The sequence below is a fragment of the Bos javanicus genome, chromosome 9 (genome assembly GCF_032452875.1).
Source record: "Bos javanicus breed banteng chromosome 9, ARS-OSU_banteng_1.0, whole genome shotgun sequence".
In the NCBI taxonomy this organism is placed as follows: Eukaryota; Metazoa; Chordata; class Mammalia; order Artiodactyla; family Bovidae; genus Bos; species Bos javanicus.
The window spans coordinates 53,113,677-53,133,664 of NC_083876.1; positions in this window are offsets into that span (position 1 = coordinate 53,113,677).

The following is a 19,988-nucleotide window of genomic DNA, read 5'->3' on the forward strand; positions in this document are numbered from 1 at the left end:
GAAAGTGAAAGTGGAGAGTGAAAAAGTTGGCTTAAAGCTCAACATTCAGAAAACGAAGATCATGGCATCCGGTCCCACCACTTCATGGGAAGTAGATGGGGAAACAGTGGAAACAGTGTCAGACTTTATTTTTCTGGGCTCCAAAATCACTGCAGATGGTGATTCTGGCCATGAAATTAAAAGACGCTTACTCCTTGGAAGGAAAGTTATGACCAACCTAGATAGCATGTTCAAAAGCAGAGACGTTACTTTGCCAACAAAGGTCCGTCTAGTCAAGGCTATGGTTTTCCCTGTGGTCATGTATGGATGTGAGAGTTGGTCTGTGAAGAAGGCTGAGCGCCGAAGAATTGATGCTTTTGAACTGTGGTGTTGGAGAAGACTCTTGAGAGTCCCTTGGACTGCAGGGAGATCCAACCAATCCATTCTAAAGGAGATCAGCCCTGGGATTTCTTTGGAGGGAATGATGCTAAAGCTGAAATTCCAGTACTTTGGCCACCTCATGCGAAGAGTTGACTCATTGGAAAACACTCTGATGCTGGGAGGGATTGGGGGCAGGAGGAGAAGGGGACGACAGAGGATGAGATGGCTGGATGGCATCACTGACTCGATGGACGTGAGTCTGAATGAACTCTGGGAGTTGGTGATGGACAGGGAGGCTTGGCATGCTGTGATTCATGGGGTTGCAAAGAGTTGGACACGACTGAGCGACTGAACTGAACTGAACTGAGCTATCCTGAAATATAAGCTGACATCTCTAAATGGAAGATAGAGACTGAAACAAAACATAGAGAAACTGAATATGCAGGGGGTTGAAAACCTCAAAGAAATTAATCCTTAATATCCTCTGAGAGACAAAAACAGATTTCATCCATGAAACAGGATCATGAAATGGAACAGAAAAAAAAAGAATTACTGAAAATTAAAACTATGGTAACAAAAATGAAAGAAACTAATAATGTTTGGAAGTAAAAATTAAGAAAATCTCCCAGAATACAGAGGAAACGAGAAATAGTCCTGGCAACTTAATATCAAAGTATCAGAAAATTCAGAAAGACAAAACAGAGAAAGTTAAGGGGAAAATTTTTCAATTGTATATGTATTTCAATAGTATATATATATTTCAACTGTATAATATATATTTGTATGTATATATAAATCTCATTAGTAAAGGACATAAGTTTTCAATGGAAAGGGCTCTCTGAATTGAAAGTCACTCAGTCGTGCCGGACTCTGCGACTCCATAGACTGTAGTCTATCAGGCTCCTCTGTCCATGGAATTCTCCAGGCAAGAATACTGGAGTGGATTGCCATTCCCTTCTCTAGGAGATCTTCCCAACTCAGGGATCCAATCCAGGTCTCCTGCCTTGGAGGCAGATTCTTTACCATCTGAGCCACCAGGGAAGTAAAGGACATAAGCTTTCAATGGAAAGGGCTCTCTGAATTGAATTCTCAGCAAAATTGATAAAAATAGACTCACACTAAAGCACATATGTGTGAAATTTCAGAATACTGGAGATTAAAGAAAGATACTACAAGCTTTTGTATTATTTTATATACAAAAATAAATAGTAATAGTAGGAGAAGGAGGTTCATACAAAGAGAACCAAGAATAAAAATGTTGCAGGTGAAAGCAACACCGAAGACTAGAAGATACTATTTTCTAACCTCAAAAACATTTACACAAAGTTTCAATCAAATGTGAGGGTAAAATTTTAAAAGTTTCAAAACTTCACCTTTTCTCAGGATGTTGCATCAGCGAAATAAGACGGTATAGCTAGAATGAAGACACAGGGTCCAGAAAACAGAGATTCAGCTCAGGAGTCGGGAGAAGGGGATCATCAGGATGCTGGTGATGGGAGATCTTAATATGGCAGCATTGTGGTTGTCCTGACGTGGGGGTGAGGCATGCAAGACAGTTTTCGTGGAGCCGAATCTGAAATTCCAATGAGAGATGTCATGAAGATGAAATCAAAAGGACGCTTGAGCTGTTTAAATGTATTGAGAAGATACTGACACAATAGGAGAGAATGTGTGGTTGAATTCATGATAGAAAATCAGGCCAATGACACTCCGGCAAAAACAAATTGTTCAGTAGAGAAAGACATCATATTATGCTATGGGGATCAATAAAAGCATTTGCTTAGTCATAGCAATGTCAACATTGATCCAATCAAAATTATAATATATTTATATTTGAAGAATGAGGATTGCAAAGTGTGTGGTGGGAGCTGGCAAGAAGGAGAGTTAAATCTTCCTATTCTGTTGTGAGAAATCAATAGTCAATGCCCAACGTTAAAAACAGGAGCAGCAGACACATGTTATTTGGAAGTCAGGATGCACATATGGCTAAAGAGTCATTTAAAAGAGCAGGAGAGAGCTGGCTCTTGGGATGAGGAAAACAAAGTGGGAGGGTCTGAAATTACATAAGAGGGTGAGGTGAGGAAGGCGCAGTGAAGAAAGGAGATTTAGGACCAGATGAGAGAGAGAGATGTAAAGCTAAATTTGTAGGACTGGGCAATTGATCGGATTATAAAAAGAGTAGAAAAAGATGACAGGTGTTTCAGGCAGGGTAACTGAGAAGACAATGAAATCATTAACAGGATTAGGAAATCCAAAGAAGACATAGGTGATGGAGGGGCGGATGGGGGAGACAATGGAATAGAATTGTCATGGCTCAGAAATGTGAAAAGTCTGATTCTGCCACTTTGCCTGTATGAGCATTGGCAGACCACCTAACCTCCATGGATTACAGAGACCTTACCTACGGACTAGGAGAGGAGAGGAGCTTGGTGGTAAAGAACCCAGACTCTGGAACTGGAGTCCCCAAGTTTGAACGCCCCATTCTTTTATCCCATTTACTATCCACGTGGTTTGGGCCATTTACTTAACTTATGCCTGCCTCAGTTTCCTCATGTGTAAAATGGAGATAATAGTATTTGGGTTATGTATTTGTTTGCAGAATTAAATGGGTTAACACATGAAACACTTGGAACAAAAGTCAAGTCCCATATATGAACTTACTACTTTTATTATAAGTAAACTCTGATGTCCATTCCACATATACATTTTTATGAGTATATAATAGGATGGTTTGTATTCGAGATTCCAATGGAATATTCAGGGGAAGGAATAGGATAAACAGTTATAAATATTCTTCTAGAATTTATGAGCAGAATGAGGATGATAAAAATGTGCAAGTTATTTGACTATAGGTGATTGTTGACATTGGGAGAGTGAATTACATTAAGGATAGGAGAGAAAAATACTGATAATACAAAATAAAATCCCTGATTGAACATAAATTACAAATGAAGTACATTTGAAAACTAGGAAAGAGGGTATGTAGAAGCATCAGTGGATTTTCTCCTAGTAGACATCAGGTAGTACAAACAGATCAAGGCAAGAATTTGAGCCTTGGACCTGAACAGACCAGGGTTTGTCTTGATTCTCAAGCCATGTAAATTGGGGTGATTTATTTACATTATCTAAACACACTTTACTTCAGTTGGGAAATGCATTAAAGTTTTGTATGAAATAAATGGCATGTTATGGCAAGGGATGGGGGAAGTCACTCAGTCATGTCTGACTCTTTGTGACCCCATGGACTATACAGTCCATGGAATTCTTCAGGCCAGAATACTGGAGTGGGTGGCCTTTCCCTTCTCCAGGGGATCTTCCTAACCAAGGGATTGAACCCAGGTCTCCCTCATTGCAGGCAGATTCTTTACCAGCTGAGCCACAAGGGAAGCCCAAGAATCCTGGAGTGGGTAGCCTATCCCTTCTCCAGCAGATCTTTCCAACCCAGGAGTTGAACCGGGGTCTCCTGCATTGCAGGCAGATTCTATACCAACTGAACTATCAGGGAAGCCCACATGTTATAAAGGATGTGCCCAATACAATGCATATCCAAGAATATATACTGGAATATTATACACATACAGTGTTGCACACATAGTGGGGGTTATTTATCACCACTAGCCTGCATATACCTAGGGCATCTATGTCCATGCCAACCAAAAGCCAAGCTGTTTCCTTCCCTCTGTCAATTTCTTTCCTAGGTTTATTCTTCCCTCATTTGGGTCCTCTCTCTGGGGGTCTCTGTACAGCCATAACTTTCTAATAAGTGTCATTATTCTGTTGTCTGTTCTACAAATAAAGTGAACAAGCAACCTGGTTCACAGAGCCCATGACTATGTACAATGTAACATCTACAAGTGGGCATAGTACCACTTGTACTTGCATCTGCACACTGAATTAATACTGTCATTGCACTCGGAGAAGGCAATGGCACCCCACTCCAGTACTCTTGCCTGGAAAACCCATGGACGGAGGAGGCTGGTAGGCTGCAGTCCATGGGGTTGCACAGAGTCGGACACAACTGAGCGACTTCACTTTCACTTTTCACTTTGATGTACTGGAGAAGGAAGTGGCAACCCACTCCAGTGTTCTTGCCTGGAGAATCCCAGGGATGGGGAAGCCTGGTGGGTTGCCATCTATGGGGTCGCACAGAGTCGGACACGACTGAAGCGACTTAGCAGCAGCAGCGGCACTTAATGCTGTCAATGCAATTAATGTTGTCATTGTACTCTCACGGTAGATCTGTGAGTCCTCTGGTGGCTTCCTAGGTGGTGTTAGTGATAAAGAATGTGCCAATGCAGGTAAGAGGTGCAGGTTCGATCCCTAGGTTGGGAAGATCCCCTGGAGGAGGGCATGGCAACCCACTCCAGTATTCTTGCCTGGAGAATCCCATGGACAGAGAAGCCTGACAGGCTACCGTCCATAAGGTCTCAGAGAGTCAGACACAACTGAAGCAATTTGGCAAGCATACATACGTACACACTGATTTATACAATGATGAAGGAAATTCAAATCCTAGACAAATGATAGATTGACCTGATTGTAACTTCCAGTAATAAGAGTACAGAAAACAGTCAGGTGTGATAGGTAGGAAATGAAATAACTAGGTTGTAAAATGAAAGAGTAAAAGTAGTAGTTCAAGTCATGCTTGTTTTATTGAATACCCAATCTCTTTGTAATCCAAATCATTGACCTATGTGCTTGAGGAAAGCAGAACAAAATGAAAATTAAACAAAATAGAAACAAAACAGAGTTCTTGGGCTGGATTGAAACAGGGCTAACTAACCACAGGTTAAGAGTTATAGTATAGATTCTCACTCATATATTTATGGTCACACTGTAATCAACGTCTCAACCTTTCCTTCCTATTTAAGCACTTTTTACTTCTTCAATAATTTTTTATAATATTTCAGCATTAAAAATAAATATGCAAGAAATCCAATATCTAACAGATATCTCTTAGGGTGTAACAGAATATCTACTACACCCTCTGTAGTATCTGTGTAATCATGACCCTTGGGCTTCCCAGGCGCTGCAGTGGTAAAGAATCCACCTGCCAGTACAGGAGACACAGGTTCAATCCTTGGTCTAGGAAGATCCTTTGGAGAAGAAAATGGCAACACACTCCAGAATTCTTGCCAGGAGAACACCATGGACAGCAGAGCCTAGCAGGCTACAGTCCATGCGATTGCAGAGTCAGCCACAACTGAGCGCACACACACAGTCATAACCCTGGGTTTTTTAACTGTGTCTTTGCAGAAGTGAAAGAAAAAACGGAAATCCTTCATGTTCTACAAGATGTGTTATGTCAGATGGGCCAATCTTAGATCAAGAGAAATGCAGAAAAGAGATACTCAAAGTTCTTTCATTGCCTATCAATCAAAAACTGAGTCCTGCACGTGTCGGCTTCCTGTAACCATACCATCATAACGATGGATTTATGCTCCATTTTACAGTATAGGCTTAATGCTGTAGGCATTCAGTTGGTGATCAGAGTTAAACCTGTGTGTGTGTGTGTGTATGTATGTGTGTACGCACGCTCAGTCATGTCTGACTCTTTTGCAATCCCATGGATTACTGTTTGCCAGGCCCCTCTGTCCATGGAATTCTCCAGGCAAGAACACTGGAGTGGGTTGCCATTTTCTCCTCCAGGGATCTTCCTGACCCAGGGATCAAGCCTGAGTCTTCTGCACCTTCTGCATTGGGAGATGGATTCTTTACCACTGTGCTACCCGGGAAGCCCGAGTTAAACAAATACTCAGCAGTATTGAATGATTCTTAAGGTTTTATGTGGGGAAGAGATGTGGCCCAGTTCAAGCTAGTTAGCGGGTGACAGTCACCTCTATCACAAAACATTGTGATAGACAATGTTTTGGTTATTATGCAGAGTTTCCTGTTGCAAATAATAGATTGCTTAGATACAGCAAGACACGGGCAGCATAGGGAGGGCCTGGCTTCCCAGGTAGAGAATTCATGTGTGCTATATGTCTTTGGCCAGTGCTTAACACATCAGTTTGTTCATCTGTAAAATGAGGATAATAACACTTTGCAAGGTTCTTATGAAGGCCAAATGATTAAACATAAAAATAATATGACCACCTCAAAGTCTGGCACATATTTAGAGCTCAATAAATTTTAGTTATTCTGTTTATTTCTCTCTGAGTGGAAAATGGTCTTAGATAAATGACTACAAAACTGATCTTTGTCTACCTGGAAATAAGAGAGAGGTTTACCCTTGTAATCCCATCAACCTTTTTCCATTTTTTTGTGGCCAGAGAGGTACATGTCTGTTGGCCCCCGTTAGTTTGAAACTGCACATTTTTTCTTTTAGTGGGATGAGGCTAAGAATGACAGTCTTAGTCAAATGCTAGACACTTGTGGTTGCTCAATTGATATTAATTAATCCCCACTAGCAGCATTTTGGCAACAGATCTTGACGCCTGTGACCTTTCATGCTGGATCGAATTACTCGCCGATGTTTCCTTCTCTCAGCCAAACCCTTCAAAATGTTCTTAGGCTGTTGGCAGAATTCCATGAGCAGGACAGTTTCCTGAGAAGCCTGAAGTTGGCAACTTAAAAGTGTTATTGCTAAATAAGTAGAATGTGAGACATTACATATCCAATTTTGGTGATGGAAGGTACCCAAGTAATCGTCGTAAATATACAAAAACTCCCCCTCTGAGCTCTGTGGAAGCTCAAGAGAAAGGATTCAGGAAATAGACTCCTGCCTGCAGTCTTTCACAAGCCCTGTGGTTATGCAGGACGTCCACTCACCACGACAAGGGATACTGCTGGGAAAACAACTGCTCCTCTCAGAGGATAAGCAGCTTAGGTTTGGTGCCTTGGGTAGCTCCAGGGTTTGATTAGTTTTAGTCCCTATTTCTCCTGCTGTTTATGAAAAGGTGTTTTATTATGTGATTTTATTCTGTGTTTGCAATGAAGGCAGTAAAAGTCCCAAAGCTGAAACAAAGAGGTGACCCTTCTAGCCCTACCTTGGTCTCTTTCTGCCTGAGATGACAGTGCCCAGGCACCAACTGTGACAAGGAAGGGACATGTGATGTTCAGATCATCTTGTACACCCCCAAACTGTAGTTTCTTATAGAAAAGTTTGAATGCAATTTAAAATTCTACTGTAAAGCTGATTTTCAAGAACTTGGTAATAAGAGTTATCATTTTGTTATTGGAGAATACAACTGTTACTACTTTGCTGTTGTTCAGTCACTATGTCGTGTCTAACTCTTTGGGATCCCATGGATTGCAGTCCACCAGGTTTCCCTGTCCTTCTCTAGCTCCCGGAGTTTGCTCAAACTCATGTCCATTGAGTCAGTGATGCTATCTAGCCATCACATCCTCTGCCACCCTCTTTTTCTTTTGTCTCCAATCTTTCCCAGCATTTCCCCAGTCTTTTCTAATGAGTCAGCACTTATCATCAGGTGGCCAAAGTACTGGAGTTTCAGCATCAGTCCTTCCAATGAATATTCAGGGTTGATTTCCTTTAGGATTGACTGGTTTGATTTCCTTGCTGTCCAAGGAACTCAAGAGTCTTCTCCAGCACCACAGTTCGAAAGTATCAATTCGACTATTAATGCTTTTTCTTCCCTGGAACTTCGCAACATTGTCACAATGTGTTGAAATGGTGGGTTTACTTTTCTCTTTCCTCCACTATATTTTAAGATTTTTTTCATTGCATCCCAATCACCTGGAACTGTAATAGGTACAGAGTAAACTGTTCAATAAAGATTTGCTAAACGAGTGAATGACAAGGTTCTATGAAAGTAGTGGGATGCAGATGATACTGATGTAGCCAAATATTTATGGACCTGGTCTGGTGAAAAGTAGTAGTATTTGTGTATGCTTTCCCCACCTCCAATCTGCTGTTAGTTAACACCAACTTTAGGCTTCCCAGGTGGCTCAGCGGTAAAGAATCCACCTGCAATGCAGAAGACACAGAGACTCAGGTTCAGTCCCTGGGTTAGGAAGATCCCCTGGAGGAGGAAATGGCAACGCACTCCAGTATTCTTGCCTGGAGAATCCCATTGACAGAGGAGCCTGGTGGGCCATACACTCCATGGAGTCACAAAGAGTCAGGCACAGCTGAGCATGTAGGCAGCGGCATCCTTCAGATAAAATGAGTTTCTCAAGGAAGTCTTTTTTACATGCAATTTACCTTTTAAGCTTTTGAAGTGCATAGGCCATGGTTGTTTTGCCTAATATTCTATTCTTGGCACCCAGCACAGTGCCTGGCATGCTACAGGCACATAACAAAGATTTGTTGAAGAATTACTCTCTGCTCTGATGGTGCCTCTTTACCTACTATCAAATTTCTAGGCATTCATTACATTTAATTTAGAACACTTCAGTGATCTTGCTGGACTTCATTCATCCAGCCACTCCACACTAGAATGGTCTGGACACTGCTGCCAAAATAATTTTTACAAAGCTGTTCTCAGGCTGTAAACGTCCACAAATTGCTTTCAAATTACTCCTGTTTATTCACTTGTAAGGACTTCCCAGGTGGTTCAGTGGTAAAGAATCCACTTGCCAATGCAGGAGACATGAGTTAGATCCCTGGATCTGGAAGATCCCCTGGAGAAGGAAATGGCAACCTTGCCATTTCTAGTATTCTTGCCTGGAAAATCCATGGACATAGGAGCCTGGGGGGATACAGTCTATGGGGATGAGAGGGTAACAGGCAGGAAGGCCAGGGGTCTCCATATGGAGGAAACAGGCTGCAAATGTCAGACATTTTTTAATCTCTCTCTTAAGAGGCAGGAGGAAACAAACAAGTGTTTGATTTTTTCCCCTTCTCCATACAAATTTAAAAGGGAGTTTCTCTTAAAATTCTGTGTTGCCATGACGACACCTGGCTCCACCTGAACTTAACTTTTCTCAAACCTGGAGCTAACCAATGCGTTTTTCCTATGGAAACGTTTTTCTTGAGCCACGTTAATGAACTATGTATTTACCCTAGACTCTGTCTTTCTTCAAGTCAGTTCTGCTTAAGACTCAGAACCGATAAGGGCTCAACCTGTATGTTTTGCTCATGCGTTGTTCTCCTGATCTATGTTAACGAAACTATATATTTACTTGGAAACCTGCCTTTCTTCAAGATTCATGTCCATCGTTTTATGGCTCAGGGTGACTGACCTAGTGCTAATGTTATCTCAAAATGCATGTTGTGGGTGAGGGGCCTGGGGCCACTCTGAATTTTGGGACATCTCCTTTCTCTAATTAACAGCTTGCTGATAGGTATATAACATACTGCTAAAGGCAAGGGGGGCAGGGATTGGCATTCTTTCTGCCCCTTTCTGATGTGCCGGGAGCCGGCATATTGCATATTGAGTGCATATTGCATATTGAGTGCAGCACTTTTCAGGATCTGGAATAGCTCAACTGGAATTCTATCACTGCCGGTAGCCAGTGTGAGGAACTCCGCCCATGACAAAGGTCATGAGGAAGGAGGCTCGGCATACGCAAAGGCGGGATCGAGCCTCAGGAGTCCCCCTGGAAATTCTCGAGCATATACCCCCAAAACCAGAGTCTGCCTACTTTCTGCTTTACGGGGGGCTGTCCCCCACTACCTCTCTGAAAAAAAGTTAGCTTACAGCTCCAGTTAATAATTCCTGGGTGTGACAGTGTTTAACCTACAAACTCCTTTGGAAATCCTCTAGCCTGCCTGAATAGGTTTTTCCGGCAACATGTGATTGTTCAGAGCCTCCCAACTGTGAGAAGCAGGAGATGTTCTAACTGTCTAAACACAGATTCTTTTGAGTAGTTAAAAGATTGATTAGAAATTGTATTGGTGAAGGGATTTTCACTTGTTGGGCCAATGTTTGCTGCTAAGTCTCCATATCCCTTACCTGCTGTGTCCCTGGCAGTGTATTGATTAATATAATTGGTGTAAATAGTAGCTTTAATGTTTGTAACCTGGGACCCTTGAGTTAATTCTTTTTCTTGTTATAGCCCACCACACCTTTGCTCTGTAGGAATGCAACTTTATCTAATGCTTTTGGAGGGTGGCTCCTGACCAATCACCTTTAGAGAAAAATAAGTTTTCTGAAGAAAAGGTCTTAAAATGTTAACAGGCCTCCGGGCCAGAAGATGATGCAAATCACCTAAGCTTTTGCATATGATAAGTTTGCAGGAAGAAAGCCTGGTTTGCTGCAAGACTCTACCCCTTCCCCCATTATCCTCTGTGCATAACTTAAGGTATAAAAACTACTTTGAAAAATAAAGTGCGGGCCTTGTTCACCGAAACTTGGTCTCACCATGTCGTTCTTTCTCTTACCTTCTGGCTGAATTATTCAGCCTCTTTTCTACACTGAATTTCCTCACTGAGCTATCCTTATCTCAGCCTCTTTTCTCCACTGAATTTTCCTACTGAGCTATCCTCATTCTATTACTCTTTATATCCTTAATTAACGTTTAATTAAGCAATTGTTTCCTGATCTTCGCCTACGCCGTCTCTCCTTCGAATACCCTGGATCAGCCGGGGCTGGTCCCCGGCACTGATGTCTATGTCAGAGGCATTCTCTGTCTCTTTTAGACTTTAATAAAACTTTATCACACAAAAGCTCTGAGTGACCAAGCCTCGTCACTAGCCCCAGATTGAATTCCTCTCCTCCAGAGGCCAAGAATCCCAGCATCTTTCATGGCTCAGCAACAATCTTTCAGGGTCACAAAAGAGTCAGACAAGACTCAGTGACTAAACAACAATTCACTTGTAAACAGACACTTCTAAGTTTTATACCAGTTGCCCTCCACTATCTTTTTGAAATCTCATTTTTCCATAGAAGTTGTTTGTACTACTCAAGCCATTTTTTTTTTTTTTTGGCTTTGTCTTTAAGTGAAGGCATATTTCTCTATCGTTATGCCCAGCTTCTTGTCTTTTGGGTCTTCAGTAACGTTTATATTGCATATACCATGTGTCTTACATGTATGAAATATACTCAGAAATATTTTAGACGCATGGAAGATGAGCTTTCAATATTCAACAGCAAGTAACATGAGCAAATGAACCATACATAGAGATTTGAAGTATTCAGTAATCTGAATAAAACTGTAAGATAAGCTGATCACAGGAATAGAAGGACTTTCTGTGACTCAAGCAGGAAAAAGGGAAGAAAGGAGCAGAAAGTGGGATTCTCCTCCTCCCCACCAATGCTGTGTCATTGATGCCTTATTGATTCTCTTTCTGAGCTGGAGAAGGGGAAATGGAAGTGTGAGTCTTGGAAGTGAGTGGGAGCGTGTGGCGGGGGGTAGGGGGTGGTAGTGGTGGTAATAAGTAAGTAAAGGTCGGTAAGCAGTGCTGGCAGCAGCATCAAATGGCTGCTGGAAGTCAAGGCCCGGAACCTGATAAGAATAGCCACCTATAGTAGAAAGAAATGCAGCCTTGGGAAGTCTTGGGACATCTCTCAGTCAGACTATCTTACTTAACTAAGTTGTCACTCAAAATGTGTGATGTAATCCATAGTCTATAACATTTTTTTGCCTTTTTTATTATGTTAGCTTGCCTCCAAAGATGATTATTGTTTCTTAAGTCTATTAGATGAGGAAATATACATTTTATTCTCTAGAGACTCTCTGTGTGCTATTGGCCTACAAAATCAACTATTTGGGTAGTTTTTTCTTCTCAAAGGAAACTATAAATATTAATGGGGTTTGTTGGTTTTATGATCAACATCAAAGAAGATACAATATTGACCTGCAAAAACCCCCAGAGTTATTGTTTACAAATGCAGCTATCATGGATGAGAAAATACTCATTATCATCAAGTTTTTAATCACCAAATCTTAAAAAAAAAAATCTATGGAGTAGATTTAGTGAACTGTATGACAAACTTATTATACCAGATCAAATTCTTTCGTGATTTTTGTGGATAGCCTGAAAATATGTCTGAGTTTGGGACAAAAATGAAGAATGTCCTTCACTTTCAAACTAGAAGTAGTGAAGCATTTCTGTAAGTGAGATTGGGAACTTATATAGAAAGCCTTTCATTAAAGATTAATATGAATTTTTACAAGGACAGCAAGTTTAGTCAATAAGGAGACTACCTGCAATGTAGGAGACCTGGGTTTGATTCCTGGGTCAGGAAGATCCTCTGGAGAAGGAACTGGCAACTCACTCCAGTATTCTTGTCTGGGGAATCCCATGGACAGAGGAGCCTGGCAGGCTATAGTCCGTGGGGTTGCAAAGAGTTGAACATGACCGAGTGACTAAACCATCACCACCAAGTTATTGTGTGGGAATTTGATAATATGTTTGCTATGAGGAGTACAGAATAAATGCTATATAGACTCTTCCTAAATTCTTAAAATTTCAGGGAAAATAAAACCAAATTTCTGTAGATTCATAATACCACCAGAGTATGGTCAAAAAGCAAGAAAACAAGTAAAAAGATCAATTTAAAACTGCTTAATGGGGACTTTTAATATAAAATAACTTACTTTCATTTTTAAAACTGTAATGTGTCCAGTCAGTTTTTTCCCCAAAGAAATATGGATTTATGTTCCTCTTGCTGGGAAAAATACCAATAACCTCAGATATGCAGATGACACCACCCTTATGGCAGAAAGTGAAGAGGAACTGAAGAGCCTCTTGATAAAGGTGAAAGTGGAGAGTGAAAAAGTTGGCTTAAAGCTCAACATTCAGAAAACGAAGATCATGGCATCCGGTCCCATCACTTCATGGGAAGTAGATGGGGAAACAGTGGAAACAGTGTCAGACTTTGTTTTTCTGGACTCCAAAATCACTGCAGATGGTGACTGCAGCCATGAAATTAAAAGATGCTTACTCCTTGGAAGGAAAGTTATGACCAACCTAGATAGCATGTTCAAAAACAGAGACGTTACTTTGCCAACAAAGGTTTGTCTAGTCAAGGCTCTGGTTTTTCCATTGGTCATGTATGGATGTGAGAGTTGGACTGTGAAGAAGGCTGAGGACCGAAGAATTGATGCTTTTGAACTGTGGTGTTGGAGAAGACTCTTGAGAGTCCCTTGGACTGCAAGGAGATCCAACCAGTCCATTCTGAAGGAGATCAGCCCTGGGATTTCTTTGGAAGGAATGATGCTAAAGCTGAAACTCCAGTACTTTGGCCACCTCATGCGAAGAGTTGACTCATTGGAAAAGACTCTGATGCTGGGAGGGATTGGGGGCAGGAGGAGAAGGGGACAACAGAGGATGAGATGGCTGGATGGCATCACCGACTCAATGGACGTGAATCTGAGTGAACTCCGGGAGTTGGTGATGGACAGGGAGGCCTGGAGTGCTGCAATTCATGGGGTCGCAAAGAGTCAGACAGGACTGAGCGACTGATCTGATCTGATCTATCTGTTTTCACTTAATAAATAGATGTTACTAATTATAACAAAATAAAAGATTTTACCCATTTTGAAGTATAGTGTTTCTTATAAAATTAAATTGCCAATTCCATTTGTAAGCAACTTTTGTTCTGAGCTGTTACAGCTGTGTACTCCAAGAGTGTACAATTGGTTTATTTTTTTCTCTTTAAATTCAGTATAACCAACCAATTATTAAATTATGTTTCTCCATTATGTCTTTCACCCTCCATTTCTAATCTGTGTCTTCATATGAAAATTGAATTTCTTGTAGACACCATATACTGGATCTCGAACTTTATTTTTTTTAACCCTCTTATAGTTGCTCTATTCAATTGGTACTTAGATCATTCATATTTAAAATGATTATTGATACAGTTTAATATCTTGCATGTCTGTAACCGTTTTCTGTCAGCTGCTGTATGAACAGGTCATCCAAGATTGCTGTTCTCTTGCTCTCTGCACATCCCCAGCTTCACCTACACTCTACTCATGTGACTGATCTCACATACCTGCTCCCTGCCTCAGCTAATTCTTGTTCTAATCTTTAGAGCAGAGCATTACTGACTTTCCTACATACTTGTGCCCTTCCCCCACCCCCAGCTGGTGATTGTTTTAATCTTTAGAGCAGAACATCTCCACCAGAATAGCTAATCAAAGGGGTGGTAAGGGGCGTCCCCCTCGTTAGTTTCCCTGGTAACTGAGAAGCCCACCAGATATCAATTCCCCTGCAGCGATAACCTTCCACTCCGTCCTCCCAGGGAGCTGAGGCTGCTGCCACGTTTGTCCTACCTGTTGTCTGTTGCACGAGGAGGTGGAGTGTTGCTCCAGGACCTTGCTCCAGAAAGGTAAGCTCCCCCTATCCATGAAATCATTGATATTTCTGTTGCTGACTCCAGGCTCTTTTTTTGGTCTTGAAGCTGGGCAAGCACAGGGCTTGCAGGGTTGCAGGGTATAGTCCAACAATTGGTGGGGCCAACCAGGAGCACCGAGCTGGGAAATGAGGGTGGGGAATGGAAAGTTGCGGCAGTCCTCCATTAACGTATGGAGCCAAAAAGTTACGGGTGTAATTCTAGGGTGGGTGTCCACTAATATAGGGCCCAAGAATTCCAGGGGTGATCCCAAAAGTTGCTGTGGTAATTTTGGGGTGGCTGTCCTTGACTAATGGAGTGTGCCAATAGAGTACAGAGAACTCATAGACAGCACCACCCGCCCCTGCCCCCAACTCCCAAGGTTTCTGCTGCGATATTGGCTGCCATTATGGTGGGAAGAAAGAAGTTAGATGATAAGGCAGTGGGCACAGTTGTAGGCTGACCATTGCTTTTTTTGGTTTGTTTTCTTTAATATTTATTTATTTGGCTGTGCTGGTGGGTCTTAGATGCCACATTTAGGATCTTTAGTTGTGGCATGCCATTGCTTTTTAATTTTTTTTCTTCATGATTTATATTTTAAATTTATTTTTGTTTGTGCTGAGCCTCTGCTGCTGTGTGCTTTCTTGGGTTGTGGTAGGGGCTACGTTCTAGTTGCGGTGCGCTGGTTTCTCATTGCGATGGCTTCTGTTTTGCAGAGCATGGGATCTAGGGTTCACGGGCGTCAGTGGTTGTGGCACACCGGGCCTAGTTGCCTCACAGCATGTGGGATTTGCTGGACCAGGGATTGAGCCCATGTCCCCTGCATTGGCAGGGGAATTCTTAACCACTGGGCCACCAGAGAAGTCTGCCATTGCTTTTTGTATGAAGAGAGGCCACAGAGGCTGAGCTAACTGCTGAGGTGAGGGTAAATTAAATGTTGATTCCTGTTCCTCTGAAAGTGAGGCATGTGAATATAAGTGAAGAATATGTATTATTGTCTTACTGTTGTTTAAACTGACTTGGCTATTTAGAAGCTGAAAAAAATCACTGAAAATGGGCAAGACGGGAATCTTTGACACTCTGAAACAGGTTTTTGCATATGCCTTAGAGGAAGTTAGTTTTCTAGAGAAAATTGGTATTTCTCTTTCTGTGCCTTTGAGATGTAAATGATTTATGTGGATTCTCAGAAACTATAATCACCCGTGATTCCTGAGAGGGGAGAAAAAAGAGGCCTTTTAAACTCCAGCAGGAAACCTGTGCCATTTCTGTGTATATGGATATAAGAAGAGAATGACTATCTCTCTCATTTCAAATAGGATAAAATATTGGAGTATTAATTGCTGTGTGTGCTAAGTTGTGTCCGACTCTGTGCAACCCCATGGAGTATAGCCTGCCAGGCTCCTCTATCCATGGAATTTTCCAGGCAAGAAGATTGGTATGGGATGTCATTTCCCACTCCAGGAGATCTTCCCAATCCAAGGATCAAACCTGCATCTTCTGCATTAGCAGGCATCTTTATCTCTGAGCTGCCTGGGAAGCCCATTAATTGCTGGGCAGGTCTAAGTTTATCTACATTTGCTTTCTTAGGAGAAAAAGACTAATGTATATGTTTTCAGTTAAGGAAATGCTTTTATGATAAATAGTTTACAATTACTTGCTTCTTGGTTTTTGCCAGAAATTAAGGTTTTTAAGGGTTAAGATTATAATTGGTCATAATTCTGTTTATTGTAGCCAAGTTTCTTTAATAATTACATTGTAATCAGATGTTTAGCCATGTATTTAAAAGTCTTTTGTCATTTATAGTTATTGTACTTTGATGCTATTGCAAAAGTGCTTCACGTTCAAGAAAATTCACAGGGAGGACTGTTTGATAAGGCCTGACTGTTTGTACAGGCCTCTGGTAAATTTCAGAGCATGCTGCCAAACAGGGAAAGAAAAGAGTCCTAATAGAAAACCTGATGGCTCCATAAAACTTTTACAAAAGGACTGTTTACTGAGTGAACTGGTAAATATGGTTATAATGTTTATGGGTTTTGTCTGAAATGTCTAGTTTTGATCTGTGTTTTTCAGGAGAAATCCTTCCCCTCAAGTTAGTTATGACTTACAGCGATTTGGTGAACTATGTACATGTGGGTAGAACTGAAACATTTTTCTTCTCTAACTGGTGCCTCTAGAACCTGGAGATTGCTGGGTTCCTAGTAGTCTTACCATGTGAATGGGAAAAAACTGTCTCCTGGGGTGTGCAGGAGTCTTGATATTCGGGGGACCTCTAGAAGAGAGAAATCCACCAAGGTGGGTCCTGAGGGCAGGCCTTTGGCAGGGCTTTTTCAGCCTCGAGAGGCCTTTTGGGAATTCAGTCTGAGACTCCTTCTGAGGAGTTTGGAGGAGCATGTGTAGTCAACTGGCCAGACTTAATTTGCAAATAAATTAGTCTTGGTTTGGCTTTGCAGATGAGGGTAATTTTAGAGAGAAAAATACTGTGTTTCAATGGATATTAAATTCTAGTTCTGCTAATTAAGGTCTATATTTATGTTGTGTTAGCCCACTCCAGTACTCTTGCCTGGAAAATCCCATGGACGGAGGGGCCTGGTGGGCTGCAGTCCACGGGGTCGCTAGGAGTCGGACACGACTGAGCGACTTCACTTTCACTTCTCACTTTCATGCATTGGAGGAGGAAATGGCAGCCCACTCCAGTGTTCTTGCCTGGAGAATCCCAGGGACGGGGGAGCCTGGTGGGCTTCTGTCTATGGGGTCGCACAGAGTCAGACACGACTGAAGTGACTTAGCAGCAGAGCAGCCATACTTTTGCTCTGATGTTCAGGATGGAAAAAGAATTCTCTAGTGAAGTTGTCACAGAGTATAGCTACTCATGATGTGTAACGTTGTTTTCTTTAAATCTGTTGCTAAAAGCACAGATACAGTGGTTGTGTAACAATTTGGTATAAATGGTAAAATACATAGCTTCTAAAATGTTTCCCCATCAGTATACTTCTGAGCTTGTTCAGGGTGTGGTATCTCAGAAAGTGGTTTGCTTAATGGTCCTGTGCTGTAGCTGTTAGACGTCTTACACTTAGTTGCTAGCCTGGGCAACAAAATGGCCTCACCGTGAAATGAGTCTAATTACCAGGCCTACAGTAAGACTTCATTGCCATCATCTTCTGAACTTCATGAAGAATTGACCAGGCTAATGTAAACACGTAGGGATGGCTGACAATGGGGAGAAAGCCTTCCTGTCCCACATGCTATTACATCAGAAGAATACCTGCTGGTAAATGTTACCATACAACACATCATATCCTTTGCCAGGGTGACTGCCCATGAGTCCCCTGGGCTATACTCTGTAGAGTGGAATGGACTTGCTTTTGGACACACAAGTCTAACTAGTGGGATTAATTGATTTTGTTTAGAAAGACCTTGTGGGTCCATCCCTAATGTGGCAGACCTATACTGTGGCTGCCTCCTGGCACCAGAATGTTTCGCTTAGAGCCAGGTGGACATGGTTTGCTCTGTCCCGATGGAGGTAGTTCTGGGTTTACAAAAAAACCAGAGGTGGCCTTACTTTCCTTATTACTGAACAAGACACTACTACCATTAACTCCCTCTCTGTTGACCTGGTAAGCCTTTGGCTCCAAAATTTGCCTGCATCCGGCAAATGACTGTTCAGAGCATACTAGGTGTCTCATTCTTGATACTCTGACTGCTGCTGTTTTGTATTGTACTTCTGGCACATGGTTGCATTGCCATCCTATGTCACTGACCACAGGGATCGCACGGAAGATGGGTGGGCCAAGATTGTAAGGGTTGTGCGGGCTGTATAAGGGTGGAGTGTATGATCAGGCCACCCAAGATGGCTATTCTCTTGCTCTCTGTTCATCCTCTGCTTGACCAGTGCCTGCTTCACCTACACCCTACTCACCTGACTGAACTTCCTAAATACTCCTCCCACCCCAGCCTCAGCTGGTGATTGTTCCGATTCTTAGATCAGAATATCTGTCCCAGGATAGCTTATCAAAGGGGCAGTGAGGGGCCTGCTAATTTCCCTGGTAGCCAACAAGCCAACTTGATGTCAATTCCCCTTTAACTGGGAACCTTCCCCTCCCCCTGGGAGTGAGACTGCCCCCATGTCCTGCCTACTTGCTGTGCACAATGCAGTGTTGCTCCAGGACCTTGCTTCAGACCTGGAAGCTCCCACAGCCATTAAACCACTGATGTTTCTGTTGCTGACTCTTGGCTTTCATTGGTCTTGAAGCCGGGCAAGTACAGGGCTTGTAGACCTGTAGTGTGCAGCAGGGCGAATAAAGGCCCTGCTCTTTATTTCTGTCTTCCACTCTTTTTTTGCCTTCTCCAGTTTTAATTGAACATTTTATATGATTCTTTTTGCATTCATCTTAGCATATAAATTATACTTGTTTTTAGTCATTGCCCTAGAACTTGCAAAATACACTTATAATACAACTAATATAAATCTGCTTTCAAAAAATGCTATTACGCTTCATGGGTAGTATATGTACCTTATAATAGTATACCCAATTCCTCTCTTCCATTCCTTACAATATAGCTGTCATTTATTTCACTTAGCCATAAGCTGTAATCACTGATTACATCATTGCTATCATTATTTTGAACAAATTTATTAGGCCAATTAAAAATTAGAAATAAAAGGTCTGATTTCACCTTTGTGCTAAGCTGCTTCAGTCACGTCTGACTCTGTGTGAACCTATGGATTGCAGCCTGCCAAGTTCCTCTGTCCATGTGATTCTCTAGGCAAGAATACAGGAGGGGCTGGCCATGCATTTCACCTTTACTTATTCCTTGTCTGATTCTTTCTTTTTTATGCAGGTTTGAGTTTTTAACCTATGAGTTTCAGACTTTCATGTCTGAAGAACTTTTAATATTTACGTTACTGGCAACAATAACATTACAATAAGTTTGCTTGTCTGAAATGACTATTTCTCCATTTTTGAAGGATAATTTTGCTGGGTTCAATTTTCTAGGTTAGTGTTTTTTTTTTCTGAGCACTCTAAATATTTCACTTCACTATTTTCTTGTATATACGGTTTCTGAAGAGAATTGTGATGACTTTCTTACACTAGTTTCTCCATGTATTAGGTAGTTTTGTTTCTTCTGAGATTTTCAAAATTTTCTCTTTGTCTTTGGTTTCCTGAAGTCTGAATATGATATAGACAGGTATAGATATTTTTTTTATTTATCCTACTTGAACATCTTGAGGTTTCTGTATCTATAATTTTGTCTGTCATTAATTTTAGAGAATTCTCAGCCATTTTTAAACTAGAGAATATTAGAGGGAAAATATCTTAAAACTTACTAGTCAGAAAAGATACTCTATGAACAAAGAATGACAATTAGATAGGAAATTTCTTACTCAAAAATGGGTACTTGAATACAATAATATGACATTTAAAGTACTGATAGAAACACTTT